Here is a 21,018-nt window from a genome sequence, read left to right on the forward strand (position 1 = left end):
CTAGCTGTACCATGCAGCCACAGTCACATTATTGTTGAAAATGGGTTCCATGTGCCTCAATGCATGCATTGTGGAAAGTCTGTTGCCAGTATGCCTTGCACATGCTGTAAGTGATAAAGATAGTAACATTTGTCATGGAGAATGTTCCACATGGTTGTTCCACATGGTCGTCTGGCTTACCCTGTACTGGCAGGCCAACTGCCTGGTGCTGACACGGTGGTTATGTTGAAGACATTTTCCTCCATGTCTGGTGTACAAACATTTTGGGTATGTCCTTCAAGATTTCCTGCTTCCTGAAACAACTTTGTCTCAGGCAAATGGAGAAACACTGTTGCGAACACTGAATGCTATGGTGGTTGTTGGTGGTGATAGGTCTCCTGATACAACCTTGCTGCCCACTGCCTGTTGCCATTTGCCTTTCCATAAGCAAACACCATGTCGGCAAGCTCTCGATTCGAATACACGCTGTGCCACATCCTCTACAAGGTGAGTCAGCAAGAGAAGTGCATTGGATGCTACATTACCAATTACTATGGCAGAAGATGGCTGCATGGTACAGAGCATGTTAGACCACAGTCCCTGTAACAAAGTATGATTGAACAAACTGTCTCTAGCATGTAAACCATGCATTTCTGGACATATGTTCATTAGACGTTTTTCGTTCCATATCCTCTCATCGATCAATCCCTGGAGTTTGTACACAGTGGAAAAAATCACCCTGTATATTGAACAGAATTGGAGCAAGCACTCTTCCCTGCAGGAGGCTGTTTTCCTGCAGCCTCCATCACCTACGCTATTCTTGCAAGTCAACAAAGAACTTGTGGTTATGCAAAAGAGTGGTAACGAGACTAGTTAGAAGTAGTGTAACATATCCCTTTGCTGAAGTGATGTTCTATACTAGCATTTTTTGAACCGACAAATGATGATCACCACCATAAAAATCTTATTTTATGAAGAAATTACGTAATCTAGGGCTTGGATGACTGTTTTATTCATGTACATGTAGCATGAATTTGGTAGGGAGTAGCGTATCTGCAAGCCGGGACAATGATAAACATCGTACCACATCCGTGGTATCTGCTGGTCAGGCAGTTTATTCTGTGTCATCGGGTCTGACCTTGGAGATATGGTGTGAACGGAGAAAGATCGGCCATGACTATGCCTATGCACTTTTTACAGACTCATTCAACTGGAATCTGCTAATACAGACCATTTTTGGACTTTGTCCTTAGCAATTTTACTGTGATGTTCTGAATGATGAAGCAATTTTGTATTGCATGGTCTCTGTAAACAAGAGTACAATATACCGTAAGTCATTAATCAAGAGCATCGTATTTATTTAGAGAACTGGATGTTAGATATGTACTCTTAATTTCCAGCAGTAGCTGCAACACCTGGCAATACAAAATTCGATCAGAAGAGAGTGGTGAGAGTGCTGAAATAATGGGTTATGCAAGTCTGGATAATATGAAATCTTAGCTCCTGACCAGACTTTACTTCACCAGACTTTACTTCATCCAAAAGTATCTTCCTTTTTCTGGTGGTGGTGTGTATATTTTGGGATAAACTGTTTGTGTGTTTGCAACTAGAGTTTGTGGGTGGACTACAGTGGCGTAGCCAGCCTTATTACAATATTAAACTGACGCTAATTAAACACATGTTACTGTAGACAATGTATGCCCATGATGACAAGAAGAATGGATTCGGATCTTGTGGCTTGGTTCAGAGCGTTTAGGGTGCAACTGAGTAATGACTTACAGGAATTTACTACCAGCATCCAATATAGGGAACAAAATAATAATATTAATAATAATAATAAAACCACAACACTAGAGAATACTAGAACCAAATTGAAAGAAAATGAAATAAAAACAACAAACAAAGCAATAGAACAGTGTACCAATGAGTCATGTATCGAAAAAGGAAGATATTGAACTAGTATACTGCAATTACAGCTAAATTCAGAAACACCAAAACAGTGAAATTTAGTTTAAAATTAAGTAAATGAGCAATTTAGAGATGTGAATAAGGACCTGAAACATTATAAGAATTAACTGAACAAGAATTTAACACAATGTACAATCAGATCTCAAGCAGTCAAGTAAGATTTAGAGCACTGGAACAAAGCAAAGATTTTCAAATGTGGCCCCTATTTCAGGCTATACACTTACTAGTTTGGAGGAGTGCCAAGTCCCCATCCTATGGATGAAGACCGTGAAGTACCTCAGGCTGATCCTTGACCAAAGGCTCATCTGGGCCCCAACATATACATGACGTCAGAAGCAGAGCAATGGGACATCTCTGTGCCGTGTATCCACTGCTTAATCTACGGTTGTCACTGCTGCCACTCCATGGCATTACACTCTACTGAACATGGTCAAACCACTGTTAGAGTACGTGGTCATGATGTGGGGGAAGGCCACTAATTCACTTCACGGCACAGCAGAAGGTGCAGAACTGAGCTCTGAAACTAGCTCTGTGCATCCCGAGGTTGCATTCAACTTGTCTGCTGTACAAAGATACTAGAATTCTGCTTTTATGGGACAGAGCCAGGCAGAGTGTATGTGGTTGGTTGGTTTGTGGGATTGAAGGGACCAGACTGCTACAGTCATCGGTCCCTTTTCCCAAAACTTCAGACATCCACACAGAATAAAAACGAACAATGGAGATGACAACAGATGACACAGGGCAAGAAAGACTCAGACAGAGACCAGACAAAAGGAATTAAAATCACACAGAGTGTGACAGTGGTTGGCCGACCATAGAGACAAAAAAGGAAAAGCCAACCACCTAGAAACACACACAAAAAAAAAAATAACCCAGGCTAAAATCGTAGGCCAAAGGCCAGACACAAAAACAAAAAAATGACAAACACTCAGATTAAGTGATAAAAGCCCCCTGCCAAAATAAAACGCAAAACTAAGACTGCCATGATAGTGTCATCTGTTAAAAGGGCAGGGAGCGTATCAGACAGTGCAAACGTCTGCCTGAGAACAGCTAAAAGGGGACAGGCCAACAAAATGTGGACCACCGCCAAAGTGGAGCCGCAGCGACAGAGAGGTGGGTCCTCACGGCGCAATAGGTGGCTGTGCGTCATCCGGGTGTGCCCAATGCACAGCCGGCAGAGGACAACAGACTCCTTGCGAGGTAGAGTGTATGTGTGTTCTATGATGATTCAGGTTAATCCTACAATTAGCTCATCATGGAACTGGGCCACCAACTGCACCACTGGCTGACGACAACACACTGGCAGCATCCTGCAGTAGACTCACCTCCACCCCAACAGGGCCCCATCTTGCTGCAAGAAAAATTTTATCTGCAGCTATTTGAGGACAATCATCTTCACATTACATGAGACCAACCCAGCAAGTCAAGTAAAATTTCACATCACACCACGATGGTCAGCAGGAATATGGTTTTAATGTTTAACATGCACACATGCCATGCAAGGAATGCTCGATAGATATAAGACCAGTGACCAGAGTTTGGAGAGCGTATAGTTCATTTAGTTGATAACAAACTGCAATAAAAGATTGAATCATCTGTAAGTCACCTCAATCTAATGCAGAAATAGATAAAACAGTGAGTGACATTGTCATCCATAACATCAAGTCTATGAATGGCTGCAAATGGTCTCCAACTAGCTTAACCATTGGCACTCAATTATCAGTTCAGTTCGACCAGAGGACCCAGTCCATTCCATATAAACACAGCCCACACCATTATGGAGCCACCATCAGCTTGCTCAATGCATTCTTAACAACTCTGGTCCATGGTTTCGTGGGATCTGCGCCACACTCGAACCATACCATCAGCTCTTACCAACTGATGTTGAGACTCATCTGACCTGGCTTTGGTTTCTCAGTTGGCTAGGGTCCAACCGTTATGGTCATGAGCCCAGGACAGGCACTCGAGGCGATGTTTTGTTAGCAAAGGCACTTGCATCAGTCGTCTGCTGCCATAGCCCATTAACACCAAATTTCGCCACACTGTCCTAACAGATATATTCATCATACGTCCCAAATTGGTTTCTGTGGCTATTTCATGCAGTGTTGCTTGTCTATTATTTATTTGTTTACATGTCTAGTTCTGTATGACCAAATTGAGGAGTAAAGCTCCAAGGTCATGGAACATGCCAGTACATGAAATTACAACGTAAAAGTAATAACAGATAAAATCAAATGTTTATGAACCTAAAAAAAGTCAAGGTATAAGTTTAAATAAATGCAGTCAACATTGTAACATAGGAATCAGCTTAATTTTTCAAGGAACTCCTCGACAGAATAGGATTAACCCACAAGGAAACTCTCTAGTTTCTATTTGAAAATGCTTGGATTACTGCTAAGATTTTTGAATTCTTGTGGTAGCTTTTTGAAAATGGATGCAGCAGTATACTGCACATGAGTCAAGGAAGTGCAATCCAAATGCAGATTGGATTTCTGCTTAGTATTAATTGAGTGAAAGCTGCTAATTCTTCGGAATAAGCCTATAATGTTAACAAGAAATGACAGTAAAGAATATATATATTGGGAGGCCAATGTCAGAATACCCAGACTAGTGAACAGGGGTCGACCAGAGGTTCACAAACTTACGCCACATATATCTGACTTATCAGTAACAGAAATATTTTTACTGCGAACTGACTTTATATTGTCAACCTTGTGCTGTTGACTAGACACATCCTGCACAACTGATCGTATGGTTTTAATTTTATCCTGTGAATTAGCTATTCTACTTGCATACCTCCTACTCTTTGCCTTCCTAATAATATTTTTAAGCACCTTACAATACTGTTTGTAATGGGCTACTGTAGCTTGACAGTGACTACTTCTAACATTTTGATATAATTCCTGCTTTGTTCTGCATGGTATACTTCTCCCACTAATCTATCACCCACACTGCCTTTTACTGCTAGTACACTGTTTAGAATGTTCCATTGGGAAGCAACTCTCAAAAAACATGAGAAACGTGTTAATGAAAGCATTATATTTGTCATCTATGTTATTGGCACTGTAAACATCCTGCCACTCTTGTTCCTTAACAAGGTTTAAAAAACTCTCTATTGCCACTGGATTAGCTTTACTACATAATTTGTAATTATACATAACAATTGTTTGAGTACAAAAGCCTTTTAATGTTAAAATTTTTCCATCATGGTCTGAAAGGCCATTCATTTTTTTTACTAACAGAATGCCCATCTAGTAATGAAGAATAAAAAAATATTGTCTACGGCTGTGCTACTGTTCCCCTGCACGCTGATTGGAAAAAGCACAGTGTGCATCAGAGCATACAAGTTTAGGAGATCTACCAATATCCTTTTTCTTGAACAATCTTATACAAAATTAATATTGAAGTCACAACATATAACTAATTTTTGGCACTTCCTATAAAGTGAATAAAGTACCCTCTCTAGCTTGAGCAGAAATGCTCTGAAGTCAGAATTAGGGGACCTATAAACAAAAACAATTAGAAGTTTAGTTTCACTAAATTCAACTGCCCCTGCACAACATTCACATACCTGTTCAGTGCGGTGCTGTGATATGTCTATGGACTCAAATGGGACACTGTTTTTTACGTACATGGCCATTCCCCAACTCTGCAAAGAACTTCTTGAAAAACAGCCACCTAATCTGTATCCTGGTAAAGGAAGCCACTGAATTGTCAAATTATTTAAGTGGTGCTTCGATATACCAATAATGTCAGAGTCAACATCTATAAGCAGTTCACTAACATTGTCTCTAATACCTCTTATATTTTGATGAAATATGCTAATCCCTTCTCTGTTAGCACTGATAACTCTACACATATTCTGCTGCCCTAGGTCAATGTCCATGCTGAGAGTTATGCCTGAAATTTGGTATTCCCAGCACATTCTTCTCACTGTGGATCTCAGAATACTGAGTTCCCTAACAATTTCCAAAATGGAATGTTGCATGTGCTGTGTCATCCGAACAAGATACAGTCAGGGCAAAAGCACCACAGATACAAAGATGCAAGCTAGTGCCAGTGCCAAAGAGATTCATCACTTATGTGAGTTCCTCCAGCACCGCGGGCGGCACTGAGGATGAAGATATCGACTTTGCCTCAGCCAATTGCCAGCTCACTACAATCTGCAAATGACTGGACGGTAACGGACAGAAGCCTACTCAGAAGATAGAAGGACAGCTCTTGCCCACTTGTTTATAGATCATTGTCCAGGGCTGACTTAGACAGGAAACATTGTTTAGTGAACTCTTAGAAGTGAACAGACAGTTGTAAATTGCATTTGTTAGGTACATACTGTGAAGGGTACCTATGATTATTTGCACCTAGCCATTGGGGGCATTTTTTGTGATATATTACATGCAGTGTTGCAGACTTTTGTTATTCAACAACTCGCAAAGATAAGAAAACCTTTCTAACTCATTTGTGTGACTTTGTTAATAATCTGTTGGAGTGCTGTAGGACCTTCGTTCTCCTATCCTGTTACATGAAGCTGGGGCATAGCTGTGTAATAGTGGCAGGGAGAAATTGACTTAGTGGTGTACTGCACCACGAGCTGTTTCACGAACTCAAAACCTCGGCCTACCATAACAACAGTGGCAACTCGGCTTCCACAGCAGTAATGAAAAGGCGTTTACTAAACTGAGATGAGGGTTTACAAAACCATGCATCTAGCTCCAAATACTATTCTTCGTCCAAAGGCAGAATCCTTTTCACAAGAATGGCCTCAGTAGAAATGACAGTTCTGCCAATGCACTGCCCTTTTATACCTTGTGTACATGATACTACTGACAACCAGATATGTTCATATCGATATTCCATGACTTTTGTCACCTTTTGTAGTAGCCTAGATTTAAGATGTTTCTATTGCCCAAATCCCAGAGGAAGTTCAGTTATTTTACGTTGAGGACACCACAGGGCATTTCTGATGAGGTTTGCCTCTCAAAAACCAGTATCTGTACTGGAAGCACTTTTATTTAGTTTACAATGTTGGTTAAAATTTTACAATTTTGACAATTTTGTTTACTCTTATTTACTTACCTGAGGTAATGATATTATCTACAAATTATTTGTTTATTGTTGGAGGGGAAGAATAGTGTTAAGATGAATTTGTGTCACTGTGTAATGTTAGAAAAACTGTTCAGAAATCAGTTATTTTGTCTGCTGCTGCAAAAAATTTAGGAGGGTATACTGCTTGGTCTAGAAACATCCTGGAGCATTACTAACACAATGTCTCTCTTCTGTAACCTGGTGCGAATTGTATTTATACGTGCTTCTTGTTTTATTACCTTATTACTGAATATGTCAGGCAATATGGCCACGTTGTTAATACGAGGAATGGTGTTCAAAATAGTTTAAGTGGCATTACTGACAGTCATGTCATACTGGAATAGTAAAGGTAGTGTATGAGAGTTTTATGATGATCAAAAGACAGTCTCATAAGAAAAGTTCTTTTACAACTACCAGGGTTTTACATTAGTACATGGCAAACAACAGAAATTAACAAACTTTAGCCAGCAAATAGACTGAGCAACCTAGATTAGATATTTCTTTTTCTAAGCGGAGCTGGATGTTGAATTTGTGTTTTGCATACTACGTTTCTAAATTTGAACACTGTACTTGTACTTTTGTACATCAAGTATATATCTTTGTACAACTGTTTTATAATTTCAAAGGTCTTCTCTTGAATACACGGAAATGAAATTTTTCCAGTACTACACTACAAACACAGTTCATTTTTTTGTTTTTGTTTCTAACAAAAAAACTGGCAAACTGAATATTCGGGCAATGCTTGTTTTCTCAGTTAGTACATATATGAAATGGGCAGATAGAAAGGTGATCATTAACATAAATTGTACCCTAATCTGTAAGTGCGTATGGTGTGTTTGATAAGATATGTGAACACAGAGGAAAAGGATGACCTATAACTGAGAGAAAAAGGAGGATACATAAATAGGGAAACTATCACTGTGGAATATTAAAAGAATGTTTAAAGATAATCTTTCTGTGGAAAGAGGTGCATCTTTAGAGTTACTACATAAGTTGGTACCATTACTGGATGTGAGGTCTGCCAGTTATGCAAAACACGGTTTTTCTCAGTACTCAAACATGTTTCAGCACCACTGTGCCATCATCAGTGGGTTTTTGTTTTTATTTATTCTGCAATGTGAACATTTTTGTTAAATGATTATAAAATTATGTGCATTTTTAGTTCAAACAACAGATTGTTTCTTTTTGTAAATACTTTTACATTTGGTGTGCACGAATTTCTGGATCACTTGTGTGTTAATTACTACAGGTAGCTTGTCATCTGCAAACAAGTGATGTTGGTTAGAAAGTTTTTTGCTGGGAGTTAACCTATCTTCTAGAATGTAATTCAGTTTTCCGCGTCCATTCTCTGCATCATGCTGAGGTGTTGCGATGCACATGTAACTATAACAAGTATTTTACATAAATAAAGTAGTAAAACACTTTTCACTTCACCAGAACACAGTGTGATTGTGGTTTGTTATGTGTCCCAGCCCCGTCAGTGTTCCTTTGTTCACCAGAGAGTTCGGTGCCAAATTTGAGTTTTGTTTGCATTTTATATTTGTGTGTGTGTGTGTGTAGGCAACATATTAAAGAAACAGAGACTCCAAGTAGGATACAGGATGGAGAACACAACACAGAAAAAGATCAGAACACAAGAAACAACAATGGATAAATTTAACAGATCAAGAATATATGAACTTACATGCAACACTTGCCAGTCAGTGTACGTAGGACAAACATGCAGGTCTTAAACGAATGCACTACACTCTGCGAGGGCACACTATTTAACACATTAAAAGAACTTTACAAATACAAACAGCACAAACAAACAAAGTCTACACACACACACACACACACACACACACGCACGCACGCACGCACGCACGCACACACACACACACACACACACACACACACACACACACAAAGATAAAATGCAAACAAAATTCAAATTTGGCACCAATCTCTCTGGTGAACAAAGGAACACTGACAGGGCTGGGACACACAACAAACCACAATCACACTGTGTTCTGGTGAAGTGAAAAGTGTTTTACTACATTATTTGTGGAAAATACTTGTTACAGTTACGTGTGCATCACAACACCTCAGCATGATGCAGAGAATGGAAGTGCTTGCAACATGAAAACGTAAGTAAAAACGAATACAGGCGCGAAAGCATCATGGAAAACTGAATTACATTCTAGTAGATAGGTTAACTCCCAGCAAAAAACTTTCTCACCAATATTGTTTGGTTGCAGATGCCAAGCTACCTGTAGTAATAAACACACAAGTGATCCAGAAATTCTTGCACACCAAATGTAAAGGTATTTACAAAAAGAAACAATCTGTTGTTTGAACTAAAAATGCACATAATTTCATAATCATTTAACAAAAATGTTCACATTGCAGAGTAAATAAAAATGAAAACCCACTGATGATGGCACAGTGGTGCCAAAACATGTTTGGGTACTAAGAAAAACGGTGTTTTGCATAACTGGCGGACCTCACATCCAACAATTTTAACTGCATACACTGCCAATACAAGGAGCTGCAAATCAAAATGATGGATATTGATACCATTAGTTTTGTGGTTCCTCCAAAACAGCAAAGTAGATGAATTTGCCTGTGTTTGTTAATCTGTTTCATACACTGATTTAAAGATCACATAATAAAAAGGCAAGTGTCTGAGTTTTGTATGTTATCCTTCAGGATCGGAAACATAAGCAACTGATTATAGAATGTCTGACAACAAATGCTTGTCACATTTTTAAAACATGCAACTCCTGTGGGTCAGTGACAGTTTATGAATGCTGAAGGTTTTTGATGAGGAAACTGACCTCATGACAATGAATGTGGTGTTCCCTGTAAGAACTACACAGGGCAATATCCCAGTATAACTCTTGCGAGTTTTGTAGCATCTCATATACTTCTCCTAGATGACTCTGATTTTTCATTTTTTTTTATTGGAAATGATAAGTGACACCGTTTATAAAAATTTTCTATGGGAGCTTTGGGTTATTTTAATCCATGGAATTGTTTTAATTTGAATGTGGAATTTACAAAGACAAAGGTTAGTACTGTGTCATGTTGCTACCCTCTCCACTTAGCATGAACAGTAAGCTGTTAGTGCAAATTTTCTCGGGCCTGTATCAGTGAAACGGGGAAGTTCATTCTGTAGGGTATGCTGAACAACTTAATCCTCCAGCTCCTCAATGAAGCTGTAAGGGGACAAAATCCTGGAGCAGTCTTTGGGGTCTGTTTTCTTCCTCTCTTAGCTCCTAACACGCTTAGTCTTTCTTTGACTTTCTTTCTCCTCCTCCTGGAGTACCTTGGGTTTCATTCCTCTTTACCACATTCAATAGTCTCCATCATGGAACCCATCTTATATCTATTTATTAAAACCTGTATTTTCAGGCATGCCTGAAGTGTAGCAAATCTCCAATGATTTCTGAAAATGTTATGAGCATGGATAGAAAAGCTTGATTACTGGAAGAAATATATTTGATTATATGAAACAGGAGTAACAAACATTTGTTATCCGATGTCCCATATCCATAGTAAAAGAACGATTACCTGGTAGAAAGGCTAGGAAATTTAATCAAATAACAGTTGAGCAAATACATGCTTATAACTGATGGTTGAAAATTCGTTGTGGAACATACCACATCTAACAAACTTCAATAAATATATTTATTACAAATGGGATATAAGTACAGCTACAGTTGTACATCAAATACACACAAGGTATTGATGCTTTTAGTTGATAGTTCTGGACTTTGAATATTTATTGTGGTGACAACATCACTCACCTACAGGGAGGAACCTGTGCTATAACATATCACTTTGGTGAATTGATGCATTGCACAAGCATTTTTCGAATCGACAAATGATTATTGGCTAAAAAGTTTATTTTTGTAAGTAATTTGACAATATACTGTTTGGATGTACATTTTATTCATACACACATTATGAAATGGATGAACACAGTATATCTGCAAGCTTGAACAATGATAAACATCATACCATGTTCGCAGAACCTGCTGGTCAGGCAGTTCATTCTGTGTTGTCGGGTCCTGCCTTGGAGATATGGTGCAAGCCATGGAGGAAGGGAGATATGCGAATGCCTGTGATTTCATGGGGAATTTTTTAATTGTGATGTTCTGAATGATGAAGCACTTTTGTATCATGTGGTCATTGTAAACAAGAGTTGTTTATCAGAAGTAATGCATTTATTTCGAATTGTATGTTATATTTGTGGTCTTAACTTGCAGCAGCAACTGCAGTACTTTGTGAAATGAGGTTTAATCAGAAGAGGTTGCCAAGTGTACAGAAATAACTAAGGTGAGCAAGGTTGGATAAGACAAAGTCTTAGCTCCCGATCAGACTTTACTTTGCCTGCCAATATCATGGTAAAGAACCAGTGGAACACTGCATAGGTTAAAATCCTTAGTTAGATTGTAGATCTTAACTAGTAGCAGCTGGTGACTGACAAGGCCATAGGCTGCTGTTAAGTTGATAAATATCACTCCTTTCACATCGGGCATAAAATGAAAACAACTCTGGAACAACTGCAAGCACACCATTCCTGAAATCATACTAATGTCTGTACCTTAAGGTTAGAAGTAATCAGAAGTATAAGTGTGGGAGGGTGGTTTATGTACTTTAGAAAATGGGTTGGTTCTGTATAATATGGCTAGTTACCAGTTATTGTCATTCTACATCTAAATGTCCATCTATATCCGTACTCTGCAAACCACTGTGAAGTGCATGGCACAGGATACATCCTGTTACACTAGTTATTAGGATTTCTTCACACTACGTTCAAGAATGGAGCATGGCAAGAATGCTTTTATGAATGCCTCTGTGTGTGCAGTAATTATTCTAATCTTATCTTCACGATTCCCACATGAGCAATACCTAGGGAATTGTGGTATATTCCTGGAGTCATCATTTAAAGCTGGTTCTTGGAACTTTTATAATAGGCTTTCTCGGGGCAGTTTACGTCTATCTTCAAGAGTCTGCCAGTTCAGTTTTTTCAGCATCAGTGTAACTCTGTCCCATGGGTCAAACAAATCTGTGATCATTTGTGCTGCCCTTCTCTGTATAAATTCAGTATCCCCTATTAGTCCTATTTGGTGCAAGCCTACACACTTGAGCACTGCTCTAGAACCAGTTGCATGAGTGATTTGTAAGCAATCTTCTTTGTAGACTGGTTGGACTACCCAAGTATTTTACCAATAAACCAAAGTCTACCACCTGTCCTATGTGTCCTCAGTGGTACTTCCAAGGGAGCAGACTGAATCAGCCTACTCTATTTGTACCTACCTCTTGTCCGTTCAAAACTAGACTATGGGTGTTTCATTTATGCATCTGCACATCCATCCATTTTACCCCATCTCAATGCAAACCATCATTGTGGCATCCATTTGGCCACTGGCACCTATTACACTAGTCCGGTTGATAGTCTGTACGCAGAAGCTTCTGGACTACTGCTGTCTTACTGAAGTAATGTTCTCCTCAGCAAATATGCATACAATTTATCTGCCATGCCTGGCCAACATCCTGTGCCTACTTCTACGATGACTCCTTTGACAGCCAGTATGGGGTGCATCCCTATTCTCTGTTACCTCCTGGAGTTTGCTTTTGGCTATTGCTCCAACAGCTGAACTTCACGCTACCTGCCACTTTCCCGAAGGGTGTGAAACCTTTACCACCTTGGCATCGTGCGACGGCCCATGTTCACCTTGGACTTCATTCACTTCATAAGGACTCTACTCCAGACTCACTCTATCGTCGTAAATTTCTCGAACATAGCATGGGACTTCGTGACAGTACCTTTGCGTACACTGATGGCTCTAGGACTGACCACGGTGTCGGGTGTGCCTCCATCACTGGCACTGATGATTTTCGTTATTGACTTCCAGAACACTGCTCAGTTTTTACAGCGGAACTATTTGCCCTGTATCAGGCCATGCACTACATCCAGTAAGACAGGATTTTCAATTGTGTCATTTGCTCTGACTCTCTCAGCGTCCTTCAGAGCCTCTGTGTGCTGTACGCCGTCCACCCCTGTGTGCAATGGATCCAGGAAATCTTTCACTTGCTCACTCTTGATGGAGCCACTGTGATGGGTCCATGGTCACATTGGTCTGAAAGGAAACAAGGGCATTGACACTGCTGCCAAGGCTGCAGTTCTCCTACCTCTGCCTGCTAGTTCTTCCATTCCCTCCGATGAGCTCTGTGCTTCAGTCTGTCACTTTAGCATCACCACTTATCTTCCCTTCATAGGAACAGCCTCCGGAGAATTAAATCTCTCCCAGCAGCTTGGTTGACCTCCTCTCAGCCCTCTCGCCATGAAGGGATCATTTTAGCCAGAATGTGTATTCGGCACTGTCTTTATAGCCATCGCCATTAGTTAAGTGGTGATCCCCCACCACTTCGTTCCCACTGTCCTCAACCTTTGATGGTTCGCCATTTCCTGATGGAATGCCCTTTTTTTAACCACTTATGTTCTAATTTATGCTTGCCAGCAGCAATGGGAGCAAAACTCAAAAAAGTGGGGAAACCAAAAACAGAAGGAAAGCTTAAAAACACGATAGAAGGGGGGTTGTTTGTCCCCAAAAACAGCTTCAAATTACTGATGTCATCTCACTGGCACTAATGAACACGAGAACGCGATCGGCTGATCACGTCTCATCTGCTAAAATGGAAGATGTATCAGGCGAAAGCTGTAGACGGGCATGTAACGGAGTAAAATAGGGGCACTCAAGTAAAAGGTGTCTCACCGTCCACAGCTGAGAGCACTGGAAACAGAGTGGGGGAGGATCGCCGCTTAAAAGATGTCGATGGCTAAAAAGACAGTGCCCTATGCGGAGTCTAGTTAAAATTACCTCCTCCCGACGACGAGGTCGGGAGGAAGAGGTCCAAGTACAGGTAAGTGCTTTCACGTCCCGAAGTGGGAAGTGTCGACCAATGGGTGTCCCATAAAAGAGCAACACGATGACATAAAACACTCTGTAGATCGGCGAAGGGAATCATGTGAATAGCTGGCCAAAGAAGAGAGACTGCAGCCATGGCCGCTATATCAGCCACCTCATTGCCACAAATACCAACATGTCCTGGGATCCAGAGGAACACCACAGTGACGCCCCCCAAGTGGAGCAAGTGGAGGCAGTCCTGAATCCGGTGGACCAGAGGGTGGTCAGGGTAGAAAGCTTGGAGACTGAGGAGAGAGCTGAGAGAGTCTGAGCAGATAACATACTGATCCGCTGATGGCAACGGATGTATTGGACAGTCTGGAGAACAGTGTAAAGCTCTGCAGTATAAACCGAACACTGGTCGGGAAGCCGAAATCGATGTGGGGTGTCGCCAACAATATAGGTACTCCGAACACCAAACGATGTTTTTGAGCCATCAGTGTAAATAAATGTGGCATCCTTCATTTGTGAGCAGAGAGCAGCAAATGCCGGATGATAAACAAGAGAAAGGGTACCATCCGTGGGAAACATACAAAGGGCACGGAGCAGGCAGGTCCAGGGCCGGAGCCATGGCGGTGCTGTACCCCAAGTTGTCAAGAAAGTTTTAGGCAAGTGGAAGGAAAGAGAACGGAGCAGTTGACGGAAGCGGACTCCCAATGGTAGTAGGGAGGAGGGGCGGCCAGCATACCCTAAATCCAAGGAGTCGTCGAAAAAAATGTCATGGGCCAGATTTGCAGGCATGGAAGACAGATGGCTAGCATAACGACTCAGAAGGACAGCTTGCCGATTGGACAGCGGAGGTTCAGCAGTCTCAGCATAAAGGCTCTCCACAGGGCTGGTGTAGAAAGCTCCAGACACTAAATGTAATCCACGGTGGTGGATAGAATCGAGACGCCGAAGAATAGACGGTCGAGCAGAGGAGTAAACTATGCTTCCATAGTCCAATTTCGAGTGCACTAAGGCGCGACAGAGGTGGAGAAGGACCACTCGGTCCGCTCCCCAGGAGGTGCCATTCAGGACACGGAGGGTGTTGAGAGATCACAGACAGCGAGCCGAAAGATAGGAAACATGAGAGCACTAGTACAGTTTTCTGTCAAACATAAGACCCAAGAATTTAGCGACGTCCGTGAATGGAAGGTTGACAGGGCCTAGATGTAAGGAAGGCGGAAGAAACTCCGTACGACGCCAAAAATTAACGCAAACGTTCTTACGGGGAGAAAAGCAGAAGCCGGTTTCGATGCTCCAAGAGTGGAGGCGATCGAGACATCCTTGAAGACGTCGTTCAAGAAGGCTGGTCTGTTGAGAGCTGTAGTAGATCGCAAAATCGTCCAGAAAGAGGGAGCCCGAGACATCAGGAAGAAGACAATCCATAATTGGATTTATGGCAATGGCAAACAGTACAACACTTAGCATGGAGCCTTGGGGTACCCCGTTTTCTTGGGAGAGGGTATGGGAGAGAGTAGTGTTCACCCGCACTTTAAATGTGTGCTCTGCCATAAATTCACAAAGAAAAAGTGGCAGCCGACCTCGAAAGCCCCAAGAGAACAGTGTGCAGTGGATGCCTGTTCTCCAACAGGTATCGCATGCTCTCTCCAGATCAAAAAATATCGCTACTGTTTGGCATTTCCAGAGAAAATTGTTCATGATATAAGTGGAGAGAGCAACAAGAAGGTCAACTGCAGAACGATGCTTTCGGAAACCACATTGGGCAGTTGTTAAAAGACTGCGGGACTGCAGCCACCAGGCTAAATGGCAATTCAACATACGCTCCAAAACCTTTCATACACTACTCGTGAGAGAAATGGGGCGATAGCTAGAGGGGAGATGTTTGTCCTTTCCAGGTTTCAGAACAGGAGTGGCGACAGCTTCCCGCCATCGTCTGGGAAAAGTACTGTCAGTCCAAATTCGATTATAAAGGTGAAGGAGGTAATGCAGACTATGGTATGATAAATGAAGCAACACTTGGATGTGGATACCATCTGGTCCTGGGACGGAAGAGAGAGAAGAAGAGAGCGCATATTGGAGTTCCTGCATGGAGAAAGCATCATTGTAGCTTTTGCGATTTTGAGAGGAGAGGGCAAGAGGTTGCACTTCCACTGCATGTTTCTTCGGGAGAAACGCTGGTGGGTAATTTGAAGAGCTCAAAATCTCAGCAAAGTGTTGACTCAATGAGTTAGAAATTGCGACAGTGTCCACTAATGTATCATGTGCAATAGTGAGCCCAGAGACCGGGGAGAAACTAGGCGCTCCAGATAACCACCGAATCCGACTCCAAACTTCCGAGGAGGGAGTGAAGGTGTTAAAGGAGCTAGTAAAGATGTCCCAGCTTGCCTTCTTGCTATCGCGGATGACGCGACGGCATCGTGCACGGAACTGCTTATAGTGGATACAGTTGGCCAAAGTAAGATGGTGTCTGAAAACGTGAAGAGCACGTCACTGCTCACGTATTGCGTCACAGCATGCCTCGTTCCACCAAGGAACTGGGGGGGGGGGGCGCCGGGGCAATTCGGAGGTGCGAGGTATTGAACGTTCCACAGCTGTAAGAATAACTTCTGTAATATGAGTGACCTCATCGTCGACGCTAGGAAAGTGACGGTCATCGAATGTCGCTAGAGACGAAAAAAGTGTCCAATCAGCTTGGGCAAACTTCCAGCGTCTTGGGTGCATATATGGCAGTTGTGGTTGCAATCGAAGGACACATGGAAAGTGGTCACTCGAGTGTGTATCAGCAAGAGTGAACCATTCGAAGCACTGAGCTAGCGGAACAGTACTGACCGAAAGGTCCAAATGAGAGAAATTTGTCGTGGAGGCAGACAAAAACGTAGGGTCCCCAGTGTTGAGGCAAACAAGACCCACTTGGTGGAAGACGTCTATCAATAGTGAGCCACGTGGACAAGGATGCGGAGATCCCCAAAGCGGGTGATGGACATTGGAGTCCCCAACGAGCAAATAGGGGGGCGGAAGCTGACCAAGAAGATGAAGGAGATCAGCTCGTGCCATTGGTGTGGACGATGGAATGTAGACGGTACAAAGAGAGAAGGTGTATCCAAAAAGGGAAAGACGGACAGAGACAGCTTGGAAGAAATTGTTTAAGGGGATTGGGTGATAATGGAGAGTATCATGGAGAAGAATCATGAGTCCTCCATATGCTGGAGTGCCTTCAACAGAGGGGAGATCAAATCGGACTGACTGAAAATGGGGGAGAACAAACCGGTCATAGGGACGCAGCTTTGTTTCCTGAAGACAGAAGATGACCGGCAAGTAGGACCGTAAGAGGATCAACAATTCATCCCGATTGGCTCAAATGCAATGGATATTCCAATGGATAATGGACATAGGGTGGACATAAAATGGAAGAATGTGACCAAGGTTGCCCTCAACTCAATGACTGCTCAGAGCTTGCGACCGACAGCTTTGAACGGCATTCAGCCGAAGGCAGAAGATCCTGATCCATAGGTTGTTTGGGAGCAGCTCCTGCCACCAGCGATCGGCCGGTTGATCGGCCGCCAGCAGTGCACCTCGGCGACACAGAAGACAGCCGAGGGCGGTTACCACCAGGCGGTGCTGTAGATGACACGCGCCGTGGTGGAGAAGGAGAGGAACTGGGTTTCTTATTAGCCTTTTTGGAAACAGAACGTTGAGATGAAGGAGGAACCGATGGTTGTGAAGTTGTGGTACGTAAAAAATCTTCGCGAGTAGGCTCTTTTTTGGATGCCTGGATGTCTGACTTTGGGGCTTGAGATTTAGCAGAACCTGATGAAGGGTGAGCCATAAAGTGAGCAGGTGAGAGTGCGGACGTTGAACGGGCGATCTTTGTGCTGTCCGATTTGACAACCGTGGCACTAAAGGTGAGATCACAAGTCTGCGTGGCTGCCTCCTTTGTTGGCCGAGGAGAGGCAAGGACAGTGCTGTAGTTACCTGTGTGAGGCACAGTGGGCTTTTGACTGACAAATAACTTTCGAGCAGCAAAGGTCGACACCTTTTCCTTCACTCTGATTTCTTGAATGAGCCATTCGTCTTTAAAAATGGGGCAATCTCGAGAGGAAGCAGCGTGGTCACCCATACAGTTGATGCATCGAGGGGATGGAGGTCGACAAGCATCCTCATGGGCATCCTTGCCACACGTAACGCATTTGGCCAGATTGGAACAGGACTGGCTGGTATGATTGAACCACTGACACCGATAGCAACACGTAGGGTTTGGGACGTAAGGGCAAACGGAAATTATCTCATAGCCCGCTTTTATGTTCGATGGAAGATGAACTCTGTGAAATGTCAAGAAGACAGTACGGGTTGGAACCAAATCCTTGTCAACCCTTTTCATGACTCGATGAACAGCCGTTACGCCCTGGTCGGACAGGTAGTTTTGAATTTCCTCGTCTGACAATCCGTCGAGGGAGCGTGTAAACGACCCAACATAATGAATTTAAAGTGTGGTGCACTTCCACCCGGACTTGGAAGGTGTGTAGCAGTGAAGCACGCAGCAATTTTTGTGCCTGGAGGGCACTGACTTTTTCTAACAACAAGGTGCCATTTCGTAAACGGGAACAAGACTTTACAGGTCCTGCAATTGCGTCGACACCTTTCTGAATAATGAAAGGGTTGACTGTGGAGAAGTCTTGACCGTCGCCCGACCGAGAAACAACAAGGAACTGTGGCAACAATGGAAGAACTGTCCGTGGCTGAGACTCATTGAACTTACGCTTGTGAGCAGACACAGTAGATGATGATGAAACCATTGTGGAAGTATCCCCCATGATTACCGGCGTCTCCGATGGCGGGCTCCTTCCTTGTGGGGGACCTCTCTGAGGGCACTCCCGCCTTAGGTGATTGTTAACACCTCAGGTCACACCTCCCGAGAAACGGACGGAGGGACCAATCGGCACTTTTGGAAGGTATCAGCTCGGGTAATCACCCCTCCCTGGGCCTGGCCATTACCAGGAGGTACGTACATGTCCTACCTGTCTACCCGGGGTGGGGAATTACGCGTTACCCCATCACCGGCTACGCATGGGAATGCGTGGGTTGGCCTTCAGACACGCACAGGGAGGAAGAAAGAGAAAGGAAGGAACAAAGAAAAGGAAAGGAAAGAAGAGAGGTCTCAAATGTCGCAGCGGAGGAAAGGGTAAAGAGAAGAGGTAAGGAAAAAAGAAGGGCAAAGGAAGGACAAAGACTTGCCAGCAGAGAAAGCATTGGAGAGAGACCAATTTACAGTTTCAAGCGTCCGTCTCCAGATGTAGGCACTAAGCATACTCCCAGAAGGGGAGAAATGGAAAGGAAGAGGCGGAGGTGAGGGGGGGGAGGCAAGATGGGTGATGGGGAAGGATGAGGAAAAGGAAGGTATGCAGCCTGGAAAGGAAGGAGGGCCATACTAGCTCGGGGTCCCGTGCTCGCTACGCACGTATCCACAAAAGAGTTGTGGACCCCCTGGGGGGACGCAGGCTGTTGACTGCATTTTACTTTTTATCTGTCGTAGCAATATAGGAAGGACTTTTAACTTTTAGTTCAGGGCCTCCATTCTCTCTATGATGTATTTTAAGGATCTTTCTCCAAGTCCCTGTTTTGAGCTGTCTTCCCTGCCATTGATTCAGTTAATGTATAGTCACTTTTAACTTGTCTTCATCTTTGTGTTTTATGGTTCTGACATGGGTATGTATGACCTTGGTTGTTTTTGCATCTTACAACAAAACAAACAAACTACATTTTTCTTCTTTTGTGAAGTACACAATTTTATATTTCTGAACATTTAAAGTAAGTTGTCAATCTTTGGGCAACTTTGAAATATTATTAAGATGTGACTGAATATTTAAGCAGCTTCTTTCAAACGGTACCTCATTATAGATAACTGCACCATAAGTGAAAAGTCTGAGGTTACTATTAATATTGTCCACAATGTAACTAATACAAGACATGAACAGCAATGGTCACAACACACTTCCCTGGAGCACACCTCAAGTTACTTTTACATCTGATGATGACTCTCCATCCAAGATAACATGCTGTCTCCTCTCTACCAAAAAGTCCTCAATCCAGTGAAAAATTTCTGTTTATACCCCATATGATGGAACTTTTGGCAATAAGTGTAGATGTGGTACTGAGTCATATGCTTTTCAGAAATCAAGAAATACTGCATCTACCTGACTGCCTTGATACAAAACTCTCAGCACGTCATGTGAGAAAAGTTGAGTTGGGTTTCACATGATCGATGTTTTTGGAATCCATGCTGACTGGCATGGTGGATGTCATTCGGTTCAAGATTCATCACTGTTCTTGTTGTTGCTGTGCAGCACTCATTAACTGGGCTGTGGTCTGTCTAACAGCTGATATAATCTGTGATCAACATATCACCTATGGTACTTGACTGAGGCAGTGTAGCCTTCCACTGTAACTCCATTAGGGCTAACTTTACATGCTCTCATACTTAGTAGGCAGACTAATATTTATTTGTTCATGAAATTATGCAAGGCTGGTTTCCACATGAACTATTCAAAAATAATGTCCTACAGTTTTATAAAGAAGATTTTAACCAAAACTAAAAAATAGCTAATATATATGGGCCGTTCTAAAATAAATGAGCCGGAGGCATAATTACACACACCAGTACCTGTATGTTAGAAGTACTGACTCTGGGTGTTGAGACACCAGACCCACTGTGACGCAAGGGGGTGAATAGCTGTCTCATAAAATTCACGGGTCTGCGATGTTCGATGTTAACCAGTTCTGCACTGGTTAACATCGCAGCCCCGGAAATTTCAGTTTATACCCCATATGATGGAACTTTTGGCAATAAGTGTAGATGTGGTACTGAGTCATATGCTTTTCAGAAATCAAGAAATACTGCATCTACCTGACTGCCTTGATACAAAACTCTCAGCACGTCATGTGAGAAAAGTTGAGTTGGGTTTCACATGATCGATGTTTTTGGAATCCATGCTGACTGGCATGGTTCTACACTGGTTAACATCGCAGCCCCGGGAATTTTATGAGAGAGCCATTCACCACCTTGTGTCACGGTGGAACAAGTGTC

The 21,018-nt window shown here is 42.6% G+C and overlaps 1 protein-coding gene across 1 annotated transcript in view; it reads right to left on the reverse strand.

Annotated features, from left to right (window-relative positions):
* The window catches only part of LOC126456541 (uncharacterized), a 185,935-nt gene that overhangs the window by 56,660 nt on the left and 108,257 nt on the right, over window positions 1-21,018 (reverse strand). The gene's annotated exons all lie outside the window — the stretch shown is intronic.

Source organism: Schistocerca serialis, chromosome 2, assembly GCF_023864345.2.
Source record: "Schistocerca serialis cubense isolate TAMUIC-IGC-003099 chromosome 2, iqSchSeri2.2, whole genome shotgun sequence".
Classification (NCBI taxonomy): Eukaryota; Metazoa; Arthropoda; class Insecta; order Orthoptera; family Acrididae; genus Schistocerca; species Schistocerca serialis.